The sequence below is a fragment of the Stenella coeruleoalba genome (genome assembly GCF_951394435.1).
Source record: "Stenella coeruleoalba genome assembly, chromosome: 9".
NCBI lineage: Eukaryota > Metazoa > Chordata > Mammalia > Artiodactyla > Delphinidae > Stenella > Stenella coeruleoalba.
Window position 1 is genome coordinate 55,297,271 of NC_137155.1, and position 27,186 is coordinate 55,324,456.

General features: G+C 41.9%; 1 protein-coding gene across 1 annotated transcript in view; it reads left to right on the top strand.

The window, feature by feature from the left end:
* LOC307191369 (uncharacterized protein) overlaps positions 1 to 27,186 on the top strand; it is a gene marked incomplete at its 3' end in the record, with an annotated part of 547,413 nt that overhangs the window by 312,216 nt on the left and 208,011 nt on the right. Inside the window, exon 13 of the mRNA XM_079931381.1 lies at positions 13,155 to 13,209. The remainder of the gene's footprint in view (positions 1 to 13,154; positions 13,210 to 27,186) is intronic.

The following is a 27,186-nucleotide window of genomic DNA, read 5'->3' on the forward strand; positions in this document are numbered from 1 at the left end:
ACAGGGTGGTGGGCCCAATTTGGGATCTGCAGATAGGTAGCAGCTACTCTTAGGGGTCAAGAGATCCTTCTTCCTCAGAATTCTTTCTTGTTTCTCACACTTTTCTAAGAAGATCCTGTCAATTCTATGAGATAGAAAAGCAAGTCAAGTCTAACGTAAATAACATCTAAAGTACATGTATATCAACTTCAAAGAAAAGAGGGGACATATAATGCTGAGAACCACTGACAACTCAAGAACACATCCTCTGTAAGAACTGGTCACACGTCACTTGGTACTCTCAGCACACTTCACAAAGTTTTCCATTACGTTCTCCCAAGTAACCTAGCTACACAGATGGCAATAAATAACACTGCAAAGGAAATTCAGTGTCAACTTGGGGGGTTTAAAAACTATTTGAAAATAAAAGGACAAAGTTTAATTTATTAGGAATTAGCAACTACTTTTATCTGAATTCCAGTTGTTGAAAATTAAGAACCAAAAAGTATCCATCTCTTCTCTCTCTCTTTCTCTCTCTCTCTCTCCTTTTGGCAAGAGTAAAGAGTAGGAGGGGCTTAACATTATCATAAAATAGAATATTTAAATTTTATTGGAGTTCAAAAAGGCTATATCATGTTGTACAGTATAGAAATGCAGCTGTTGGGTGTTGATGATACATAACATATATTAACACACATAGTGTAGCAGGACTGCATCTCCAATTTCAAGAGCATTTTCTCCATATATTAACACAATTCCTATTATTAGAATCCTAATAATGGGTTCTAATATTAGGATTCCATATTCATATTAGATGAGCTTCATATTAAATGAGTTTAATTCAATAACCATTTGAAAATTGATACTGAAAGAAATTGACTTGGGAGTCAAAGGGCTTCCATTCTAGTCTCTACTCTGGTTCTCACTCTGTGGTCTTGGACAAGAAGTCTAAATTTCCTTTGCCTCCATCTTCTCACTTTAAAACATGGTGACCAAAAATGTTAATACAGACCTTCCCACCGCTAATTTCTTTCTTTTTTTTTTTTTTTTACAAAGAACGAAATTTATTATGAGGGATTGGCTTATTTAATTATGAAGGCTGAGAAGTCCCATGGTCTGCCATCTGTAAGCTGGAGGCCCAGGAAAGCTGATGGTACAGTTTCTGTCCAAAAATGAAGGCCCAAGAACTGGGGAGCTGATGATGTTAAGTCCCAGTCAGAGTCCAAAGGCCAGAGAACTAAAAGCATCAGTGTCCGAGAGCAGGAGAAAATGCCAGTCAAACAAAGATTAAATTTATCCTTCTTTCATCTTTTTTTTTTTTTATATATACAGCAGATTCTTACTAGTCATCAGTTTTATACACATCAGTGTATACATGTCAATCCCAATCGGCCAATTCAGCACACCACCATCCCCACCCACCTCGCGGCTTTCCTCCCTTGGTGTCCATAAGTTTGTTTTCTACATCTGTGTCTCAAATTCTGCCCTGCAAACTGGTTCATCTGTACCGTTTTTCTAGGTTCCACATACATGCGTTAATATATGATATTTGTATTTCTCTTTCTGACTTACTTCACTCTGTGTGACAGTCAGTAGATCCATCCACGTCTCAATAAGTGACTCAGTTTCGTTCCTTTTTATGGCTGAGTAATATTCCATTGTGTATATGTACCACATCTTCTTTATCCATTCGTCTGTCAATGGGCATTTAGGTTGCTTCCATGACCTGGCTATTGTAAATACTGCTGCAGTGAACATTGGGATGCATGTGTCTTTTTGAATTATGGTTCTCTCTGGGTATATGCCCAGTAGTGGGATTGCTGGCTCATATGGTAATTCCATTTTTAGTTTTTTAAGGAACCTCCATACTGTTCTCCATAGTGGCTGTATCCATTTACATTCCCACCAACAGTGCAAGAGGGTTCCCTTTTCTCCACACCCTCTCCAGCCTTTGTTGTTTGTAGATTTTCTGATGATGGCCATTCTAACTGGTGTGAGGTGATACCTCATTGTAGTTTTGATTTGCATTTCTCTAATAATTAGTGATGTTGAGCAGTTTTTCATATGCTTCTTGGCCATCTGTATGTCTTCTTTGGAGAAATGTCTATTTAGGTCTTCTGCCCATTTTTGGATTGGGTTGTTTGTTTCTTTAATATTGAGCTGCATGAGCTGTTTATATATTTTGGAGATTAATCCTTTGTCCGTTGATTCATTTGCAATATTTTCTCCCATTCTGAGGGTTCTCTTTTCATCTTGTTTATGGTTTCCTTTGCTGTGCGAAAGCTTTGAAGTTTCATTAGGTCCCATTTGTTTATTTTTGTTTTTATTTCCATTACTCTAGAAGGTGGATCAAAAAAGATCTTGCTGTGATTTATGTCAAAGAGTGTTCTTCCTATGTTTTCCTCTAAGAGTTTTATAGTGTCCGGTCTTACATTTAGGTCTCTAATCCATTTTGAGTTTATTTTTGTGTATGGTGTTAGGGAGTGTTATAATTTCATTCTTTTACATGTAGCTGCCCAGTTTTCCCAGCACCACTTATTGAAGAGACTGTCTTTTCTCCATTGTATATCCTTGCCTCCTTTGTCATAGATTAGTTGACCATAGGTGTGCGGGTTTATCTCTGGGCTTTCTATCCTGTTCCATTGATCTGTATTTCTGTTTTTGTGCCAGTACCATATTGTCTTGATTATTGTAGCTTTGTAGTATAGTCTGAAGTCAGGGAGTCTGATTCCTCCAGCTCTGTTTTATTCCCTCAAGACTGCTTTAGCTATTCAGGGTCTTTTGTGTCTCCATACAAATTTTAAGATTTTTTGTTCTAATTCTGTAAAAAATGCCAGATTGCATTGAATCTGTAGATTGCTTTGGGTAGTATAGTCATTTTCACAATATTGATTCTTCCAATCCAAGAACATGGTGTATCTCTCCATCTGTTTGTATCATCTTTAATTTCTTTCATCAGTGTCTTATAGTTTTCTGCATACAGGTCTTTTGTCTCCCTAGGTAGTTTTATTCCTAGATCTTTTATTCTTTTTGTTGCAGTGGTAAATGGGAGTGTTTCCTTAATTCCTCTTTCAGATTTTTCATCATTAGTGTATAGGAATGCAAGAGATTTCTGTGCATTAATTTTGTATCCTGCAACTTTACCAAATTCATTGATTAGCTCTAGTAATTTTCTGGTGGCATTTTTAGGACTCTCTATGTATAGTATCATGTCATGTGCAAACAGTGACAGTATTACTTTTTCTTTTCCAATTTGTATTCCTTTTATTCCTTTTTCTTCTCTGATTGCCATGCCTAGGACTTCCAAAACTATGTTGAATGATAGTGGTGAGAGTGGACATCCTTGTCTTGTTCCTGATCTTTTCCTGAAATGCTTTCAGTTTTTCACCATTGAGAATGATGTTGGCTGTGGGTTTGTCATATATGGCCTTTATTATGTTAATGCCCAGTTTCTGGAGGGTTTTTATCATAAATGGGTGTTGGAGTTTGTCAGAAGCTTTTTCTACATCTATTGAGATGATAACATGGTTTTTCTTCTTGGTGTATGATCCTTTTAATGTGTTGTTGGATTCTGTTTGGTAGTATTTTGTTGAGGATTTTTGCATCTATATTCATCAGTGATATTGGTTTGTAATTTTCTTTTTTTGTAGTATCTTTGTTTGGTTTTGGTATCAGGGTGATGGTGGCCTCATAGAATGAGTTTGGGAGTGTTCCTTCCTCTGCATTTTTTGAAAGAGTTTGAGAAGGATGGGTGTTAGCTCTTCTCTAAATGTTTGATAGAATTCACCTGTGAAGCCATCTGGTCCTGGACTTTTGTTTGTTGGAAGATTTTTTTTTTTTTTTTTGCGGTACGCAGGCCTCTCACTGTTGTGGCCTCTCCCGTTACAGAGCACAGGCTCCGGATGCACAGGCTCTGTGGCCATGGCTCATGGGCCCAGCCGCTCCGCAGCATGTGGGATCTTCCCAGACCAGGGCACGAACCCGTGTTCCCTGCATCGGCAGGCGGACTCTCAACCACTGCACCACCAGGGAAGCCCAGTTGGAAGATTTTTAATCACAGTTTCAATTTCATTACTTGTGATTGGTCTGTTCATATTTTCTATTTCTTCCTGGTTCAGTCTTGGAAGGTTATACCTTTCTAAGAATTTGTCCATTTCTTCCAGGTTGTTCATTTTTTAATTTTATTTATTTATTATTATTATATTTTGCGGTACGCGGGCCTCTCACTGTTGTGGCCTCTGCCGTTGCGGATCACAGGCTTTGGACGCGCAGGCTCAGCGGCCATGGCTCACGGACCCAGCCGCTCCGCGGCATGTGGGATCTTCCTAGACCGGGGCACGAACCCGTGTCCCCTGCATCAGCAGGCAGACTCTCAACCACTGCGCCACCAGGGAAGCCCCAGCTTGTCCATTTTATTGGCATAGAGTTGCTTGTAGTAGTCTCTTAGTATGCTTTGTATTTCTGCGGTGTCTGTTGTAACTTCTTTTTCTTTCTAATTTTATTGATTTGCGTCCTCTCTCTCTTTTTCTTGATGAATCTGGCTAATGCTTTATCAATTTTGTTTATCTTCTCAAAGAACCACCTTTTAGTTTTATTGATCTTTGCTATTGTTTTCTCTGTTTCTATTTCATTTATTTGTGCTCTGATCTTTATGATTTCTTTCCTTCTGCTAACTTTGGGTGTTGTTCGTTCTTCTTTCTCTAGTTCCTTTAAGTGTAACGTTAGATTGTTGGAGATTTTTCTTGTTTCTTGAGGTAGGCTTATATAGCTATAAACTTCCCTCTTAGAACTGCTTTTGCTGCATCCCATAGGTTTAGGATCGTCGTGTTTTCATTGTCATTTGTTTGTAGTTTTGTTTGATTTCTTCAGTAATCTCTTGGTTATTTAGTAACGTATTGTTTAGCCTCCATGTGTTTGTGTTTTTTACGTTTTTTCCCCTGTAATTCATTTCTAATCTCATAGAGCTGTGGTCAGAAAAGATGCCCGATATGATTTCAGTTTTCTTAAATTTACTGAGGCTTGATTTGTGACCTAAGATGTGATTTATCTTGGAGAATGTTCCGTGTGCACTTGAGAAGAAAGTGTAATCTGCTGGTTTTGGATGGAATGTCCTATAAATATCAATTAAATCTATCTTGTCTATTGTGTCATTTAAAGCTTCTGTTTCCTTATTTATTTTCATTTTGGATGATCTGTCCATTGGTGTAAGTGAGGTGTTAAACTCTCCCACTATTATTGTGTTACTGTTGATTTCCTCTTTTATAGCTGTTAGCAGTTGCCTTATGTATTGAGGTGCTTCTATGTTGGGTGCATATATATTTATAATTGTTATATCTTCTTCTTGGATTCATCCCTTGATCATTATGTAATGTCCTTCCTTGTCTCTTGTAACATTCTTTATTTTAAAGTCTATTTTATCTGATATGAGTACTGCTACTCCAGCTTTCTTTTGACTTCCATTTGCATGGAATATCTTTTTCCATCCCCTCACTTTCAGTCTGTATGTGTCCTTAGGTCTGAAGTGCGTTTTTGTAGACAGCATATATATGGGTCTTGTTTTTGTATCCATTCAGCAAGCTTGTGTCTTTCGGTTGGAGCATTTAATCCATTCACGTTTAAGGTAATTATCGATATGTATATTCCTGTGACCATTTTCTTAATTGTTTTGGGTTTGTTTTTGTAGGTCCTTTTCTTCTCTTGTGTTTCACACTTAGAGAAGTTCCTTTAGCATTTGTTTTAGAGCTGGTTTGGTGGTGCTGAATTCTCTTAGCTTTTGCTCATCTGTAAAGCTTTTGATTTCTCCATCGAATCTGAATGAGATCCTTGCTGGGTACAGTAATCTTGGTTGTAGGTTCTTCCCTTTCATCACTTTAAGTATATCATGCCACTCCCTTCTGGCTTGTAGAGTTTCTGCTGAGAAATCAGCTGTTAACCTTATGGGAGTTCCCTTATATATTATTTGTCATTTTTCTCTTGCTGCTTTCAGTAATTTTTCTTTGTCTTTAGTTTTTGCCAATTTGATTACTATGTGTCTTGGCGTGCTTCTCCTTGGGTTTATCCTGTAAGGGACTCGCTGCGCTTCCTGATCTTGGGTGGCTATTTCCTTTCCCATGTTAGGGAAGTTTTCAACTGTAATCTCTTCAAATATTTTCTTGGGTCCTTTCCCTCTCTCTGCTTCTTCTGAGACCCCTATAATGCGAGTGTTGTTGTGTTTAATGTTGTCCCAGAGATCTCTTAGGCTGTCTTCATTTCTTTTCATTCTTTTTTCTTTATTCTGTTCCGCAGCAGTGAATTCCACCATTCTGTCTTCCAGGTCACTTATCCGTTCTTCTGCCTCAGTTATTCTGCTATTGATTCCTTCTAGTGTATTTTTCATTTCAGTTGTTGTATTGTTCATCTCTGTTTGTTTGTTCTTTAATTCTTCTAGGTCTTTGTTAAACATTTCTTGCATCTTCTCGATCTTTGTCTCCATTCTTTTTCCAAGGTCCTGGATCATCTTCACTATCATTATTCTGAATTCTTTTTCTGGAAGGTTGCCTATCTCCACTTCATTTAGATTTTTTTCTGGGGTTTTATGTTGTTCCTTCATCTGGTACATAGGCCTCTGCCTTTTCATCTTGACTATCTTTCTGTGAATGTGGTTTTTGTTCCACAGGCTGCAGGATTGTAGTTCTTCCTGCTTCTGCTGTCTGCCCTCCGGTGGATGAGGCTATCTAAGAGGCTTGTGCAAGGTTCCTGATGGGAGGGACTGGTGGTAGGTAGAGGTGACTGTTGCTCTGGTGGGCAGAGGTCAGTAAAACTTTATTCCACTTGACTGTTGATGGGTGGGGCTGGGTTGCCTCCCTGTTGGTTGTTTGGCCTGAGGCAACTCAACACTACCTGTGCTCTTTGGTGAGGCTGACAGACTCTGGGAGGGCTGACGCCAAGGAGTACTTCCCAGAACTTCTGCTGCCAGTGTCCTTGTCCCCACTGTGAGCACAGCCACCCCCCGCCTCTGAAGGAGACCAACACTAGCAGGTGGGTCTGGTTCAGTCTCCCCTGGGGTCACTGCTCCTTTCCCTGGGTCCCAATGGGCACACTACTTTGTGTGTGTCCTCCAAGGGTGGAGTCTCTCTTTCCTCCAGTCCTGTGGAAGTCCTGCAGTCAAATCCCACTAGGCTTCAAAGTCTGATTCTCTAGGAATTCCTCCTCCCATTGCTGGACCCCGAGGTTTGGAAGCCTTACATGGGGCTCAGAACCTTCACTCCAGTGGGTGGACTTCTGTGGTATAAGTGTTCTCCAGTCTGTGAGTCACCCACCCAGCAGTTATGGGATTTGATTTTACTGTGATTGCACCCCTCCTACCATCTCATTGTGGCTTCTCCTTTGTCTTTGGATGTGGGGTATCTTTTTTGTTGAGTTCCAGTGTCTTCCTCTCGATTATTGTCCAGCAACTAGTTGTGATTCTGGTGTTTTCACAAGAGGGAGTGAGAGCACGTCCTTCTACTCCGCCATCTTGGTTCCTCTCTGCTGATTTCTTTAACGTTTACATCTGCTCATGGAGTGAAATTATCATGTGGGAGCAACTGCTAGGAACTCTAACTCTTTCCTTCAGTTGATCTGACACCTAGAAAAAGATTAAACTAACTGTTGAACTGACCCAAAGAACTTACAGGGAAAGTACAAAGAGCTTGATTTGGAACCCTTTTGCTCAAATTTTAAAATAATAGCAATAATTATAATGTGGATTAGCATTTATTAATTTGGCTGCTACTCTAAACGCTAATGCTTTACATACACTATTCCATTGATTCTGACAACGTACGTATGAGGGAAATAATATTATCTTTTTAATTATATAAATGCACATATGTAATATAGAATAATATTATTAGTTGAAAAAACTAAGGCTTAGAAGATTAAATGGCTTTCAGTGGCCCACACAGCTCTTTCAAATCTAAGTCCACCTGACTTTGGAGCATTCACTAACAGTGATTGTATCATAGGATGTAGGGCCTTACTTTTCAAAAAATGTAGAGAAATATGAAAATGTGAACTGTACCCTAGCAAATATAAGTAAAAAGTTAACTTCAAACTAACAATTCATTGTGCATAGATGTTCATCAGTCACTACTTTCCGTTTAATATTAAAGGTATTTTTACAGTAATAGGAAAGGAAAGTAAAATGATATTTTTTGTGTTTCAAGTAGATAAAAGGGGCAATGATTGAATCCATTTGGATTCCATTCTGCTGCAGCCAAGCCGGTACAGAAATGAGGCTGTAATATAAATGAATCTACCCTTGTCCTAGAGGGAAACATATATAGTCTTTAAAGTTATTCAATTTATATTGCTACTCAGTTGTTAAAATGTTGGTGAATGTAGCATGTATATAAATATGACACCAGTGACAGCTATAAAGATAAAACTTTTACATTGTAACTTCTCAATTTAAGCACACAAGACTAAATTTGGGGAATAAATCATGATAACGGGTAGCCACTACATTTATATGAAAATGAATAAATGTCTTATATTATCAGCTTATTAACCTATAATGAGTAGATACTTTATCATCACTTTGTAGATTTTTTGAAATACCTTGGCACAGTTGTGTTATAGATAACGCACACTCATCTAGTTGCTAAGAAATTAATTTTATTACCTAAGAAATTGATTTTCTCAGCACTCAATAGTAGATTGGACTGAAAGAACGCGTGACTGATCCAACACATCAGCCAGCTATGTGACAAACCCAGGGGGAGTATGCTCAGTTATATTCTTCCTTTCTCTGGAGGAGATAAGAAGGGATAAAGATCATACATAGGCAGGGAGGGAGATTAAAGGCAATAAGAGCTCTCAGGGCACAGTGATGAGGCACCTCCAGGAGCAAGTTCCCAGGATTCTTCCATCTAATAGATGTTATGGGAATGCTTCCTATATAGGGCGGGAGGGGAGGGACCCACAGGCAGCCCCTTGTATGGTATCTTGTGGGCAGCCATTTCTGCAATGTGAAATGAGGGTCAGCACAAGATCCTTTGGCCCCATGTTTGCCACTGTGACATACCCTGTTGCTTGATGGTCCCATTATTTTTTTGCCTAGAGATGAAGGTTTTGATATCAGGAAGCTCTAAAGTGCAAACACAGAGCTTCGGAAATAAAAAGATTGTTCAAAGAATGACCCCAGGACATCCTCTGGGTTGCATGGCAACAAGCTAGATGAGACAGTGAGTCCCCTTCCCTCTAGCTGGAGAGGCTGCTCCCCAACTTCACTTTCAAAGAACAGGACCCAAGATCTCCAAGTGTGGGGCAGCTGGTACTGCTCAGCATCCTCTAAAATCTAGTACCCCAGCATGACTGGCACCTGAGCCTAACGTTTCCTGTGCAAGAACTCTCATATTCACCCTGGTAAAAGGAAGAACAACATAGAGGGTGGTCCCGCTCCTGGAGCGTAGCCCCCAGTACACCCAGCCTACCTCTCTGCAAGGGGCTAAGAGAGTAAGGGACACCTACTTCTGCTGCCTCTTCTGTCCACACATTCCAGTCAGGTTTTCCTCTTTCCACTCAGAGCCAAATTCATGCTCCCCATACCCACCTCAATCAAATTTATAGGGCTTTATGGCACATATTCTGTGTATCTCTTCCTACCCATATTTTCCCTCATATCCTTTAATCCTGTAATCTTTACATCAATTTTGGAATGCAATAGGGTAAAAATTAACAAAACACAAAAGTTTCATTCTCATAGATATACAAGAAGAGTCTCTCATCACGTTTCTGGGGAAAGGAAAAGCCTCCACCTCAACCTCCCAAGTACTTCTAGCCGCATTAGAGCCTGGTGGATGCAGGGAGGGAAGGGCTGCTGTGCTGGGTGCCAGGAGAATCAGAACAGCACATTCCAGAGAAGAGCCTTGTACCTCTGGAGCAACACACGAGCAGGAGCCACGCTGCATTCCCATGCACAACAGTCTCTGGCACATAGTAGGTGCCCAATAAAAATTTGATGAATAACTTGAATGCCTTACATAGGAAGAGCCTACTCCGTGAAATGCAAAGGAACACAGTGCAGAAGGAATCCTGGCTTCCCCTGGACCCTTTCTCATCTCCACTTACGCTCACAAGTTCCCCTGGAGATGCTGCAACCTAGTTACCTGAAACAACAACAGGCCTGGCCTCCCAGGGAATGACTGACTAAATGAGCAAGTTGTGAGATTGTAAACTGTTAACCAAAAGGTTGATCCATAACCCCTTAGCAGTCATCTGCAGATCCATGAGGGTGATTAATTGGAACCAACCGACCACGTCTGAATTGTTTTTTCACGTCAAATTTGGAGGTAGCCCCACCTCCTGCCATTGAAAACCATAGCCAGAAGGCCTTTTTCAGAAGGCATCCTGTCTGTGTTACCCTGAGATGCTGAAGGAAGGCTGAGAAAATGAGCCCCGACTCTTTGCCAGCTGACTTCAAACATATTCAATCTCAGCTCACTGGGGTCTGCAGGATTTAGCAGCTGAAGTGCAGTCAGAGGTCACTGCAAATCAGCAATCTCTGCACAGAGACCTTCCAGGCTGGCTGCTCCTGGCATCCATCCACATCCATCCAAATGGATATGCAGACAATGTGAATGACATCTCCCGCTGCCCTTTAAAACGCTTTGGTTACCAGAGCTCTCAGCATCCCCATCTTAAGCCACCTCAGGTACACACAAGTGCGTCAGCAGTTCCAATTAGGGCATCAGAAAAGAAATGAGTAAGACTTCTCCCAGATGGCTCTAGTGTGAGAAGTGAACGGCATGGATCTCACTAACAGATTTTCTCCCATCTTGGGATGAGGAGCCAGACAGGCACAAAGTGCCCATTAAAGGGCGAGCTGGCCTTACAACTCCCTGCCTTCTCATCAAGACAACTTGGCCACACATCGCTCTGGAGCCACTTTACTTGCTGAGCTCCCAGCCTTTATTTTATCACCACCAGCAAACAAGGCCTGTGGCGAGCCAGAGAAATTATCCGCAGGCTGTGATCCGAATTCTGCTGTTTACCCCTGAGTCCTCCACTTTGCAAAGATTTTCTGGGAGGTGATGCCCAGAGAAGATTTGAGCAACCATGCCAATTAGCACTGACCTTCAGCCTCGGGAATGAAGAGGAGTAATGCTATGGGTGAAGGGAAAAATCGCTTATCGGAAGGGAAAACACATCTTGCAGCACAAAAGTTGCCATTAGTACTCATATAAATAGAAACTTTACACCTTGGTATGAAAGAGTAGAGAGAAGAGGTCCCCAGATGGTGAGTCTATCCCTATCCCTAATTTATTTACCAGGGTCATGCCTCCCCAACCCTTTTAGAGGAAGGAGGGACAAAAAGGAAATATAATAAATATTGGCAAGAGTATTAGCTAGCCATTCTGAATAACAAACCTTCTAAAATGTTGTAGTTTAACCAACAACCGTTAATGATCTCTGCCAAGCCTAAGGGTTGGGTAAGTGATTCTGCCGGTGGTCAGGGCTAGGCACATCTCAGCTGGACTTGGTCATGCTTCTGCCGTCAACTGCTGGGCTGGCTGGGGCTGGGGGGGGTGGGGTGCTGTTCTAGAATGGCCTCAGAGGGGATGACTTGGCAATCTCCCACTTGGTTTCTCTTCTTGCAGCCCAGGCTTGTCCTCACGACAGAGGCAAGGTTCCAGCAGGGAACTGAGGGCTAGGCTTGGAACCTGCATGCCAGCACATCCAATGATTTCTAATGGCCAAAGAGAGGCACGTGGCCAAGCCATATCAAGGGGTGGGGAATTACATCCAGCCTCTTCATGCCACAGCTCACATGGCAAAGGGCATGACTACAGAGACGGGGGAGAATTGGTGCCGTCAGGGTAACTCATTTGCCATGATGGGAGAAGGCAATGAAAGAAAGAATTCGGGGAAAAGGAGAAATAGCTCCAAGGTGTTTAAAAGAATGGGATTGCATCTAACTCCCGCTGCCCTTCTTTCTCCTCTCCCCATGCCGTCTCTTCAGCCATCTCCTCAAGCATTGGAAGGTTTAATGCATATTTGCCTAGGAAAAATTTGACCAGGTCTTATGACCTGGGTTATCATCCAGCTCCTCTCTGAGAAATGCTGTTGGCTTCCCCCAGGCACAGGGCACATATCTCAGCAGGCAACATTGAAGCCAAACAAGAGTCAGAAAGTCCCCTGGGGCAAGAGGGATCTCTGACCTGCGGAGGATACTCAGGCCACTTTTAGGGAGGAGTGGGAGGGCGAGGGGGAGAATCTTAGCATCACCTCGTGAGATCTGACCCCTGCCTACCTGTTCTGCATCGTCATTTGACATTTCCTGTCATAGGCACCTGCCACCTGGCAGGCTGCATTACCTTCAGTTCCTGAAATATGCTGTGAAAACAGCTCCACATCTGCATACACACTCTTGTCTAGAACAACTCTACCCACCCAGATGTCTCTACTTCACCCTCCAAGTTTCAGTGTGAAGGTCATACCTGGAAGTGCTTCTCCTCTGTGTTTCCAGAACTTACCTCAACCAGAGCACTCATCACTCTATTGTAATTGCTGACTCTTCTGTATTCCTTATGATTTTGTTAGTTCCTTTAGAGCTGACAAAAAAAAGTTTTTAGTCCTCAGATTCCCAAGGTGAGCCAAGCCTTTAGTCTCCATATTCCCAGGGCTTTAATTCAGAGCCCACAGCATAGAAGTGCTTAATAAACACAGCCTCACTTTTTCCTCAGGAAACAATATAACCTCTATTTATGGAGCAAATGCAGGTTTGTTAAAGACTTGACTTACTTTCCCTATGCCTCTGCAGCAGAGCTGACTTGTCTCATTCCAGCTTTGTAGTTGACTTGGGCAAATTTTAACTAATTTGCCTAAAATCAACTTGCTCCTAAGTGACAAAGCAAGAGCTGAAATCTCCGTCTTCTAAATCTTAGCCCAGTGTTCTTTCTTTTTAACCCCAGGTTTAAAATGTATTTACTTAACTTTTAACGTCCTTACTTCACTCCAAAAGAGAATTTATTCAACAGACATTTAAGCACCAGCCATATATTGGGCACAGTTCTTCAAGCTAAGAATATAGTCATACATAGGACAGAGTAGTGGGGGTTAGACAATAAACAGTATTTAATTTAATTATTTACAATGAGATACTTAGCATTTACTATGTGCCAGGGACTATTTTGTATGTTTTTCATTTACAGATGAAGAGATTGAAGCACAGAGAAGTGAAATCACTTGTCCAAGGTCACACAACTGGTAAGTGGAGAAGCTGGAATATGAATGCAATCTGCTTCCTGAGTCTGTGCTCATAACCACTCCTCCAGTCTGCCTGATATAAAATTTTCTATAATGTTAGGTCATGATAAAGATTCTAAAATAAGAAAAGCAGGGTAGGAGGCAAAACGAATAGGGGATGCTGCTTTAGACATGGTGAACAGAAGCAACCTATCTGAAGAGGTGGCACTGGAGCAGAGGCCTGAATGAAGGGAGGGGTGAGCCTTGATGGGGAAGAGCATGGCAGGAAGAGGGAACAGCAAGTGCAGAAGCTCTGAGATAGAACAGTGCTTGGTGAGTGTAAGGAACAGCAGCGGCCATTGTGAACAAGGGGAAAGGTGATGGAGGATGCGTTAGAGGGGTGACCAGGGGCAACGTGAGAGAGGGGTTGGTTTTTGCCATACTAAAGAGTTTGGATTTATTTTAGTATGACTTATGGAAGCTTACATAATTACAAATGATATAAAGAATAAAAGAAAATCAGTTAAGTGAGAAAAAGATTGGGGATTGGGATAAAGGTAGAAAAAATTAAGCAAGGGTAAGGTTAGATATAAAATTTAGACCTTAAATTTTGCTAGTGTATGTAGATCATACACTTTGCTACCAGCATCAGTCTGCAAATTTGAGCTTGAGGTTCCTTGTGGCCATTGCAAGAGGGAAATATGGGCCAGCCCATGCTTCTTAGTATCAAAAGATAAAAAGAAAGATGTTGTTTAGAAGCACTCCTATTCCTAGTACTGAGACCTTAGGGAATTCACTAGCTGACAGAGAAAGTGAGTTGGAATCCTGAATTGATCAAAAGAAAAATTAAGGCATTTTGTAACTAAAAAGAGGTATTTTATAACTACACTGAGATGTACAGAGTTTGAATGGTTTACCCATGGTGGAAACATCAAAACTGAATATTAAAATCTTCCTGCGTTTCTTTATATACAGAAGTTTCAGTCCACACAATTTACAAAGACCACATTTTGAGGCTCAGATCATGTCCACGATAGTAAAGTGGTTGATCTAGGAAATGGTTGATTCATTGGCTTAGGCCAATGCAGAGGTTGGGGTGGCAGGCCAGTGATGGTTGAGAAAAAGAAATGGACCACATTGTAGCACTGTAGAGGCCAGGCAAGGACATGGTGTTTCTCATTTCTAGCATATGAGGAGAGAGAGGAATCTGCTCTTTTATTGTATTCTCTTGACAATCACTACTGAAAGCCAGCTTTTTTTCTGCTTAGTAGAAAATGGAGAGAACAGGCAGATTGGTTGACAAGGCCATGAGGGGGACGTTTCTCCACTAACCCGTGGGCTCGTTAATACTCATAACAGCTCCTATGCTTTGGGCGTTTACTCCGTTCAGACAGGCTTGATTTCTTTCCATGCATTCCTGAGTAAAGCTCTTTACCTTCTGGAGGCAGGCACTTGATAGGACTTAATGGGATGAGGCGCCTCACAAGCCTTGGGTGGTGTGCCTTTATTAAGTCCCAAAGTTTTGATGACATGACAGAGAACATTTGAAAACCATGCAGATTGTTCAGGCTATTCATGAACTGCATTACAGATTGTAACACCAGAGCCCTAATGGTCTCTAGTGACTAAAGAAAAGCCAGGGCTAAAGATGGAGAACCTGGAATCATGCACAGAGGCTACTGTTGATGACTGCTCCAAGGAGGAGAGGAAGAGAAAGGAACCCAGGGCCATGAATAAACCCACACTCTTGATGCGGTCCTCTTCAGGGCCCTTCTGATTCTTTGCATTGCCTCAGTCTTTGGTTCCCCTTCATACATTCATTCTCTTGTCAGAGAGGAGAGGAACTGAGAAAACCCCTTTGGGTTTGTTGTTAAAAAGTCATGGAGCCTTTCTTAAGGGCAATCTCAGTAGCAGGAGAGGCGGGAACCAGACGCAGAAAAAGCCGGTGGCGAGGAGGTGGAGGTGGGGAGGACTCACCCAGAAAGTGGCAGAGATGGGAAGGAGAGAAATCACATGGCGGGTTAAAGATGCAGTGGGGTCAAGAGCTATGCTCTTTCCAAGATAGAGGAGATCTGCTGTGCATGGACAGAAGGAAGAGTTCCAGAGGATAAATGAAGGACCAAGGCTGGAGTCAAGAAGGAATGAGCAGGAATTAGCCTTAGTTTATCCTCGGAAGAGAATCTGAGACAGGTTCAATAGAAGAGGACACAAGAGCTGTTATTTTGAGGAGAAAGGAACTCTTGTCCATGCAGCCTCATTCTTCTCAGGAAAAATAGGGGGGGTGGGGTGGGGTGTGTGTGTGTGTGTGTGTGTGTGTGTGTGTGTGTGTGTGTGTGTGTGTGTGTGTGTGTGTGTGTGTGTGTTGTGTGTGTTGTGTGTGTGTGTGTGTGTGTCGGCGGGAGGTGTTGTCCTACCAAGAATTAGGGAGGGGAGATAAGACTAGGGACTAGGGCTGGGGGGAAAATGGAAAAATGCTGAGATGGCTTCTGTCACATTGCCCAGAGCTCTTAGGAAAGGGCTGGATGAGAAGCAGTTTCTCAGTACAAATGTCTAGAGGTATCTTGGGTACTGTTGAGAAATAAAGAATAAAACTCAACCCTGGCTGGGTATGGAAACAAACAGATTTTCTCTGCTCAGGACTCAGGTGTGAGGGGAGTGAGGGGGAAGAAAAGGCCTTAGCAGATTTGGGAAAGATCTCAACAAATACTAGCTCCAGTCAAAAGCAACAACAAGGAAAGTAAGTTTCTAAACCTTCTAGCTGTATTCAAGTATATAATGCATTTTCCTCCAAATAATTGATTTACTCTTCCATAAATATATCATTTCTCACTCTATTCCTTCTTTCCATTCTCCTGCATTTATTAAGCACAATTGGACCGTGAACTGCACCAGAGACTATTTCTAATAATATTCCTGCATATGTAAGGCACTTTCTTTCATATTCACTCTCTCATTTCATCCTCTTGAAACCCCTAACAGGACAGTAGGAAGGGCAGTTGTGTCCATCTCATTCTAGATGAGGAAAGAGACTAAGGACAGTCTCAGGAAAGTGACTTCTAGCCCTCCAGTTCCCTACATGCTCCCCTAGCCCTGAGTTTCCGCTTCACAGCTCTATCACGTCATAATTATTTATTTATGTAATTATTTACTTAAAGTCTGTCTTCCCTGCTGGGTTGTAGCTCCATGAGGGCAGACTCTAGGGGTCTTGTTCACTATCATTTTCCTAATGGATCCTGTTATCACTGAATCTTCATGTCTAGACTCGTAGTAGATAATCAGTAGATTTGCTGTTGGAGGGTCCCCCTAATCTTTCTTGAACAAATCCTTTTCTTTAAAGATAGTTTACAGCTAAAAGACCCTTATAAAGCTAGATGAGTTGAGATTCTTGAGCTTTTACATTTTCCCCAATATTTTACAGTGGTGTCACTTAAACTTAATTTAACAGCATATCTGACATGTAGCAGATGGTCAATAATTTTTGCTGTGTTTCAAGAGTGATTATATCTGTGAAAGAGCCAGAACCTGAGCCTCGTGCCCTGACTCAAGTTTGCATTTGTCCTCTGCTTCCGCAGTATAACTAGAACAGTCCTGGAACATATCAGACAACCAATAGATAGCTATTTAATGAATCGATGAACTAGTATCACTTGATACAGAATTAATGTCTGTGCAATTAATTGTTTGCTGGTTCATTGTATTTGAGTATCTACCAGTGACACCTATGATTTTTAAACTCCATTGTTACGTAGCCAAGAATGATTTTGTTTGTAGTAGAAAAATAGGAAGTGGACATAGGCAATAATAAAATGGAACCAGAGAGCTGAAAAGTGCTTCTCCCACCAGGGACATCATTAACCCGAGGGAGAGGACTTCAGTTATCTTTGTTTATATCTTTGATATTAGAGAAATAAGATAATGAATGTCTTTTTAAAAGTTATATAGCAAGCAATGGATTATTGCTCAGCTGAAAACAATCACTAGACTAAACTTTTAAGACTTGCCACACTTTCCCCAGTTGGCCTAACTTTGCCCCTACTAACTCCCTGGCCTCAGTTTCGCCATCTGCAGAATGGGATGCTAGTGTCTGCATTACCTGTCTCTCTGAGTCAAATAAGATGGATGTTTTATCCAAATAAATAAGATGTTTTACCAAGCTTGGTGGCAACTCAAAGGATGACTTGTTAACTGAAAATTTCCTTATGGCAGAGAATCATAGAAAAGGATATATATATATATACCACAGACATTTTATCTAAGTGTATATATCTAAAACATAGACCTGTATCTTCAATGACCAAGCTTTTTTCTGGGACATAGGTCTCTTCTTCCAGTATGGATTTGCCGATAGGATGTTCCCATGGTGTTTATGGCTTGGATCCATTTCTTATAAAGAAGTTAAAACTTAAAGACCCTTGTAAAATGATATAAATTGAGAGTCCTAAATTTTTAAAACATTTTTCACCAATATTTTACAGTGGTCTCACCCAAACTTAACCTGACAGATAGCACTTATTTTGGCAACTCATTTTATGTAATCTTTCCAAATCATTCAACTCTATTTTTGTGGAAACAACTCTCTGCCTCTTCACATTCATAGCTCATCAGTTTTAAATTAATCAAGTTAAATTAGTATAAATACTAATATAAGTTAAGTACAACTGCTAAAATTAAATTGAGAAATAACTGTAACTTGGTATACCACACAGCAGATAGGAATAGAGACGCATGGCATTTTAGAGCAGTAGCTTTCAAACTATTTCAGTGCACATCCAGAGTAGGAAAGACATTTGCTGTTGCAGCCCCATAGCCATGCACACACACACGCATACACACACACTCATACAAATGCAAAACACACATGCCCCTCAAACAAAAATTTCAGAAAACACATCTAACCTTGCCCTTATCATGTGTCACATACTTTGGTGTTTTTTCTTCTATTTTACCTATTGACTTGAAAAAAATTTCTGGATACAACCTTCTAGATTGTTTTCATGATGCACTCATGGATCTCAACATGGAGTTTGCAAAGACCCTGTCCTACAGAGTCAGTTTGTTGTTTTTTTTTTTGCGGTACACGGGCCTCTCACTGTTGTGGCCTCTCCCGTTGCGGAGCACAGGCTCCGGACGCGCAGGCTCAGCGGCCATGGCTCATGGGCCCAGCCGCTCCGCGGCATGTGGGATCCTCCCGGACCGGGGCACAAACCCGTGTCCCCTGCATCGCATCGGCAGGCAGACTCTCAACCACTGTGCCACCAGGGAAGCCCAGGGTCAGTTTTAATCAAGAGATTTGAGTATGATATGGTCCTCAGCCAGTACCTTATATGGAGGAGATGGAGAGAGTTAGTGGGATTGGCAAGCAGGTAGAGTGGAGGTTGGCTAAGAGACTTTCTAGTGTGTATGGAAATGTGTTGTAAATGTGTAAGGAGCTCTGCCAGTGTGAGCCTTGGTCTTCCTCTAGAACAAGGCTCCCTGGTAATTGTTCTTAAACCCTGTGCTAGGTCCCCCAGTTGTCCTGATAACTGGGTATGAGATGGATTTTCTGTGCCCCGCTCCGGGTAGTGGAAATCAATCCAAGTAGAAGTGGTATGCTCTCAGCCAGTCCATAGAGAGACCAAGGATGGTGCTGGAGACAGTGCTGCCAGCTTTCTACCTGCCGTGCACATCACGCTCCTTCCCTTGAACACGGCAGTTCACGATTGTATGTCACATGCTGAGACGACCGTCAGCTGGACCAGGGCGACTCATGGACCACTCACCTTTAAACTTTTAACTCAGTCATCAACCCTGATGGAATGATCATTAATCATTAATCAGAGCAGTTCTAATCTCACTGACCCTTATCGCCAAGCTCAGCTCTGGTCCCCACCTTCAACAAATCCAAATCACACCCAGCATTCAGTGGTGGAAGAAAAAGAGGATAATTGCAATAAAAATACTTCATTTGAGAAAAGAAAAAAAAAAAAAACCCAACATACAGTGGCCACTGTTTAAAACTGGTGATATCTCATGCTGGACAAGAGTGGCCATGCTGGACTGGCTGCCCTGGCAGTAGAGTGGGCTCTAGAACAGTCAACCTGGCTGCCTCCAGTTCTGCTCTCTGGAATGTTCTCTCCTGTACACTGTCCACCATGGCATCATGTGAGAGGATTTTAGGGAGGAGGTCCCTTCCAGAGGCCGTAATCATTCCTGTAGTTGCCCACTTCCTGTTAGTTTGGATTTGGGGCCTGCTCATCTTAGGGGTTGAGCAATTACAGGCATTTTAATGCCAAGCTGGGGTTTCTCTGGCAATTCCAGTTGCTTCAAACTATCTGTACATTATTTTGGCTAATAATAATCATAATACCTAACATTTATACATATATTGAGGGTTTTCTATGTTTAAGCAGTATTCTTTATATACACTGTCTTAACTGAATCTTTGAAAGAACCACATGAAGTAAGTACTCCTATTGCCCCTCTTTTGTAGGGAAGGAGATAGAGGCAGGGAGAACTTAAATAACTTGCCCAGAGTCACACAGCTAGTGACATTGGGATGGAATTCAGCTAAACCGACTGCAGAGCCCAAGCTTTTTAACACCTATGTCATGTTGCTTAACAAAAGCTTGAGTTATGGTGACTTGAACACAGACCCAGATCTCAAAGCTTCTGTCCCTTAGCAGTGTGCCTCTGTGGTCTCATTTTGGCCTCTGCCTCTGAGGATTGCTGAACAATAGCCTAGGTGGGGAGGCACACCCCTCATTCCCAGAAGTTGGTCCAGTACATGACTCAGCACACTGAAATTTGACAGTCACCCCTTTTGTCAGCTGGGAGCCCGCAACTAATCAGGGATCAGGATTTTCCCAGATCTTACTCTTATCTCCCCCTGAGTTTCCAGCAGTTTTTTTCCCCCTGCCTCTGCTGGCACTAACTGTGACTTGGGGAAGAGGATTTGACTTTTCCAAGCCTTCAAGCTCATGAATAGCTGACTTGCAGTCATCTAGCACTGCTGACCACGGGCTAACAAGGCCTCACCTAAGAAAGTTGTTTTTCCCCTGTCATGTCATGCTTTTAGATGGGTCAGCCTGTAGGAAAGATTTTGTCTTTCTTGTCAGGCCATACTGAAGCCTGCAAGATATAATCCTAACACTTCCTACCAAGTCTGTGATCTGTGATAGAAATATGGTTTAAATCCCAAAATACAGTAGGCACACTGGCCAGGAAAGACTGAATTACACTATATTAACCAATGCTTCCAAAATCTCAGTGGCTGACAACTACTAAGGTTTGTTTCTTATTCATGCTTCATGCCCCTTTCTGGTCACCAGGGGGCGCCCCACTTATCCAAACTGAGAAATTCAGCAATTCAGCCAGTATCTTGAACCCAGCATTGTGGGTTGCCACGATGAGAGCAAGGAGTGCTTCAGGAAAATCTTGTACCAACAGTTAAGTGCTCAATGTTGCTCAAAATGTATTGGTCAGAACAGGCAGGTCACATGACCCCACTCAATCACAGGAACCATAAAATTAAATTCTAACATACGTCTGGAGGGCAGAGAGCTGCAACTGTTGGGTGAGATACTAATGCCTGCAACAGTAAGCTTTGTCACCACATTACAGGTGTTACCAGCTTTCTAGCCAGGAGAAAAGGAATCCTCGGCATTCCACCCCCCATCCTGACTTAACCAATTTCATATGTTATGTTCATCCCTTGCAGCTCCCCACCTCCAGGTGTTAATATCTGCAGTATTCAGGATTATTCTGGTTGCAAGTGACAGAAAACCACTTTAAATTGGCTTTTGAAAATATGGAATTTTTTGTTTGCATAATTAAGAAATCCAGAGCTGCATTGAGCTTTGGGAATAGCTGTAGCCAGTAACCCAAATGATACCTTTAGTAGAGTGGCTTTCTCCACTTAATTTTTTGGCTTTACTCTTCTCTTTGTTGGTTTCATTCTCAAGAAAGATCCTTTATAGGGTGGCAAAAATGGGCATGCATACCCCTAGGCTTATATTCTAGCTGTCTTGGTGGAATGTACTGATTTTCCAGTAGCATTAGCAGAAGTCACTGATCCAGCTTAGAACACATACATATCACCTGTCACTGTAGCCAAGGAAATATGGTGCCCTGATTGGAAGTTCTGAGTCCAAGTCATGTGTCCAACCCCAAGCCTAGAGGGAGGTGGGCTCCACCAGGACTTTATGGGCCAGGAACAGGGGAGGGACAGTTCCTGAGGAAAAGGAAATGATCTGGTCTAGAAGAAAAGAAAATGCATGACAGATGGGCAAAAACAATAGATATTCACTACAATTACATGTCATTTGTGTCTCCATTTTCTGGTTGAGGATATTGAGACTTTTTAAGATTAAGTAACAAGTCCCAGATCTTGCAGTGTAGACCTGAAATTCAAACTCAAGTCTGATTGCAAATGACATTTGATTATTTGCTGTGCTCAGTTGCCTGCTATACATGCCTTTTACTAATCTAATAATCTGGAAAGTATGACAAAAATATAGCATAGCATGAGCTTTTTTGAATGTTTGAATTAGAAAATGAGATCTACAGTACTTCTCAGTATTTAGAAAATGTTGATGAAAAAGATGACTATAATATAATATGAAACCCCAAGCTATCTAAATCTTTCTACAAATAGAAAAAAAGAAAACATGAATTTTTTTAAGTTCATGATCTCCTTTAGAAAAATTAAATGGTGAAAATGAGTTAATTGATAAATACAGATTCCTTTTTAGAAAGGACACAGATTTAATATAAAGTAATTGCCTCTTTATGACTGATTTATCTTAAGCCTGACTGCATTCAAATTATATTTTGCCCTTATTCAGACCTTATCTAGGAAAATAAATGAACCTTTCATTCTGGAAGGAGATAGAATGGAGAATGCCACATGAGGAGACAAAGAAGAAATAGTCTGAGTTCTTAAAAGATGAATTGAGATCCTTTTTTTTCTCCTCCTGGTTGGTGAGGAAGACATACATATCCCACTGCAGTAAATCCTGAGTCACTTATAACACAGTCCTTTCTAATGTAGATCTATTTGGAATGCCTTCCTCCAACCCCCCAGAGTCCACCACCGCTGTCTTGTCCGTCTGAGCCTCCCCTGGGAGTCTGATGTGCAGTCATCTGCTCCAGGGCCCATGGAGAGACCATTTTGGTTGCTGTCTGTTAAGACAGGGTGCAGCTTGCTTGGCTCCTAAAACTCCATTTTCATGCTGTGCATTTTCCTTTGAAGTAAAATATGTGACATTCTAGACCTTGGGCCCTTCTCTCCAGGAAAAGGGAAAGCAAACACTGAGACCATCGCTAACATCCTTCAAGGTCAAATAGCTCCAACTGAGGCCAAGAGGGTGGGGGCCAGGGGAAGCAGAATGTCTCGGTTATTTTACCACTTTGCCTAAACAGTCCAAAGTTACTGGATAGTTGCCGATGAACCCCTTTGTATGTGTAGACCTAGAAAAATTTACATTTTCAATTGAATGGACTTAATTGTCTCATAAAATTGCATTGTACAAAATAGGGGCTAGATATGCAGCATTATCAAATTTGGGGAGCACATGGGTAAAATCTCTTTCCTTCCATTTGTGATAGCCTGAGTATTTCACAAACAGGAAATTTAGGGGCAGGTCTCAGAGAGGCAATAGATGGCATACCTTAGGCTGGGTAAGTAGTTGTGGTAACCAACATGGCCTTCGTTGGTGGCCTTGACCAGAGCTATTTCTCCAGAGTAGTGGGGGTGAAATCCTGGTTGCAGTGGATTCAAAAGAGAATGAGAGGAGCAGAAATGGACACTTGAGTGTAGAGACTACTCTTTCAAGGAGTTTTGCTGTAACTGAGAGCAGAGAAATCTGATAATAGCTAGAGGGTGATCTGAGATCAAGAGCGTGTTCTTTGCTTTGTTGAACAGTGGAGAGATAATGGTACAGTTGCATGCTGATGGGAGCAATTAGGTATAGAGAGAAGAGCTTGAGTAAAAAGAGGAGATTGCTGGAGTTGTGTCCTTGAGTAGGAGAGAAGGAATAAGACCTAGTGCATGAGTGGAGGAATTGACCGTGGACAGTTCACTCATCCTAACCAGAGGGCACATGATACTCACAGTATTGGTGCAGAGAGATGGGAGGATATGGTGATAGGAGCCTATGAAAATTCTCTTCAGATTGCTTCAATTTATTAGTGAAATAGAAAATAAGCTATTTATCTGAGATGAGGATGAGGGAAGGGGCATTGGAATTTGAGGAGGGAGGAAAATATGAAAGATATGAAATAGTCATCTAGTTGAATGGCAGAATGAAAGACTTAGATGAACAACCCAAAGCAGCCTATTTCTGGAGTTTTAGGTGGTAAAGTTAAACATGACCCCACACAGACTCAAGCTGTCAGTACGAGCTTTGAATTCTGATTGGAATTGTCATGTGGTAATGAAATAATGCCTGACGCACAGTGGGGGAAGGTCTACAGGTGGTGGATTTAACCTCACAGTCTTTCATTAGTCTATAAAACAAAAGTATTCTGAATTAAGTAAGGTAAAGACAGTCTCCCTAGACAAGGATAGACCTGAAATAGAACGCTTTGGAAGATGCATTAAGAACCATTTCAGGCTTGAAGAAAAATCATTGCAAGCGAAGAAGCCAAAAGATAATGCAGCTTCCAAAGGAGGAAACATAATCTAAATCAGAATGTTGTTTAAATGCTGGGGGAAGAAAGCCCATCAAGAATATTTTTACAGTATAATAATTTTGGAAATGCAGAACACATTAATATTTAAAGCAACATTTATAAATAAACTTTTAAATAGTGTTTTTGACCTGACTTGCTCACTCCCCTAGGATGGCATTCAGATGGTCTGTACGCCCTGAATTTGCACACAGAATGTCGTATGTATATGAGTGTGTGCCTGTTTCTGGAAGTGAGCACAAAACTGTCACCGAATTCTCAAAATAGACTCTGATTCCAAAAGAATAATGACTTCCTTAAAAAAAAGAATGATCTACATCAGAAACTTATTATAGAGGCAGAATATTTTACATCAAAAAATTTCTGAAATGAAGATTTAGAAACAGCTTGGAGTAGTAGGAAACACAATGGACCGGGATTCAAGATTTTGGATTCTAGTTCTAGATTTGCTTCTTTGCTTCTAATAAGCTGTCTGATAATGGACAAATCTCCTCACTCATCAGGGCATCAGCTTCCTCCCCTGTGAAATAAAGGAACTGGAATGCATGATTACTAAAATCTCTTCTGGTTCTAACATGGTAAGGTTCCATGAACATGTACCACACTGCATCATTTTTTGTTAATAAAAATGAGGGGCTTCCCTGGTGATGCAGTGGTTGAGAGTCCGCTTGCTGATGCAGGGGACATGGGTTCGTGCCCCGGTCCGGGAGGATCCCACATGCTGTGGAGCGTCTGGGCCCGTGAGCCATGGCTGCTGAGCCAGCGCGTCCGGGGCCTGTGCTCCGCAACGGGAGAGGCCACAACAGTGAGAGACCCGTGTACCAAAAAAAAAAAAAAAAATGAGAAGGACTATCTTTATCTAAAGTAAAGACTGTGGAAGGGCCTCATGGCCCCCTGGGTCTTCCTTTTCTTCTCGCATTAAGTCACAATGACAGACCACCCCCTAAGTAAAGAGAAATAACAAGTTGATATCTAGAGGATGCCTTGGCTGAGATGGTAGCACTAAGTGACACTTGACACATTACCCTCTCAGGTGCTTACCAAGGACAGATTTCTAAATATTTACATCTGACATAACAAAATGACAGAGGGGGGTTATTTGTAATTCGAAGACTGAAGAACATGAAGAGACTGTGAGTAAGAGTATTTTCACACGAGAAACATTTGAGTTCCTACTAATCTTTTTTTTTTTTTTTGCGGTACACGGGCCTCTCACTGTTGTGGCCTCTCCCGTTGCGGAGCACAGGCTCCGGACACACAGGGTCAGCGGCCATGGCTCACGGGCCCAGCCACTCCACGGCATGTGGGATCTTCCCAGACCGGGGCACAAACCCGTGTCCCCTGCATCGGCAGGCGGACTCTCAACCACTGCGCCACCAGGGAAGCCCCCCTCCTAATCTTAAGTCCTCTCCACAGTGCATATATTATTGCAACTTTCACTGACAGAGCAGTGAATTTGGTGATGGTGCATGGATTGCTGTAAATTGTCTGCTGGGTTATCTGTTCCTACCATCTTAGAGCGCACATACCTCAGTTACTATGGAAGCCAGCCTCCAAGATGGACCCCAATGATCCTTGTCTCCTCATATTTAAACCTTTATATAGTCCCCTCCCACAATGCATCAGGGTTTGATTGTGTGACCAATAAAATATAGCAGAAGTGAGAATATATGGCTTCTAAGACTAGTTCATAAAGGCACTGGAGTTTTTGCCTTGGTCTTTTGGATCACTCACACTGCAGGAAGCCATCTGCCATGTCATAAGGACACTCAAGCAGTTCTGTGGAGGATGAGATGACCATCAGGCTGTGACATGCCTGGTCACAGGTAGATTCATCAACCTTAGCCACTCAGTGACAGATTCAGTGAAGTCCTAGAGAATGTCCATCCCAATGCAAGGAGAATACATGGGTTTTCCCTGCAACTAACCAAATACCTCTTTGTGCAGGAAGATGTAGGGGAAGCCCTTGAGAAGAGGGAAAGTAATTATTCCAAAGAGGCTATTACTATTATCAGAAGAGACTGATGGAGCTTGAATTGAGAAGATCAAGTGTTTTCTACCATCAACAGGAATAGGGCCTCATAAACAAACACAGCACTCCACTGAAGGCAAGCACATCACAACTCTCGGTCTCATCTCTGTGAGGCTCTGAGTTTCCTCTACTGTGCCCCAACCTCCCACAGCTCTCAGTGCTCCAGATCTTTCCAGTTGGAACTGGAGGAGGGAAAGGATTATAAAGGGATTTTACTTTGGAGGCCAATGCACTGGTCCATGTTAGATATGTCACTGCCCCCATTCATGACCTAATCCAAAGCCACGGCCAAAGAGTAACCAAACAGCAAATGTGTTTGGGTTTTCACGGCAGCCACAGGGTCCTCTGTACCAGCCTCCTGAGCCAAGCCCCAGCTCTGCTGTTCACATGCTGGGTGACCCCTCATACTCTTGGCCTGGGTTTCCTCATTTTTAAAGTATGCTGGAGGTAATAGTGGGAGGGGGTGGCGGAAGATTTTGTTTCTGTTCATTTGTTTGTTTTTTGTTTGCTTTGTTTTTTGATCTGGGCATGGGGAAGTGGGGGAGAGGATGGGACCAGATTAGATTCTCTCAAATGATTATCCCGCCATAAGACTCTAAGGCTTTATGTTATAGCATTTTCTCGTGGGAATGCTGTAGCTTCCAGAGACCACTGCATAATCTACCCTTCAATTACTTATAAACATAACCTGAAGATGTTCAGCAAGTAGACCAAAGGCAGGAAAGCAGCCCCTTAAACTCTAGCTGCTGATGGTCTTCGTGGTAGAATAATGAGGACATACCTTGTTTCTAAACTTAATTAACAAAACCGTTACCTATGGAAATAGGCAAAATTACTCCCTAATATCTGGGCCCTAAGTAGCTGGTCTAATGTCGTCTCTCACAGATGGGAAAAGGCCAACAAATGAACCTAAGTGAGTATCCCAGCAGGTGGCCTGCCCTGCTAGGTCTTTTTGTACCCTACAATCTAGCCATTGTAATAACAGCCAAGCAAGCCCAGCACTCAGATCACAGCCCAATGCAAACAAACTCACAGACTGTCTAAATCTTCTAAAGAAATAAAGATGAATGAAAAGCAACTGACTTGTTCAAACTTTAAAAAGAGAGAGAGGTAGGTAGGGGAAGGAGCAAGATAAAATATTTTATCATTTGTGACCAAACGCAGTCATGTAGGAAAATATTTTTGCTATATCAATGGCTAGGCTCAGTAGTGTAGTATCTGTTTTAACTTTTTTTTTTTTGCCAGTTCTCCCAAAGGTAGTTTTATTTTGCTGAAAAGGCAAAGAAAGGGGTTAGAAA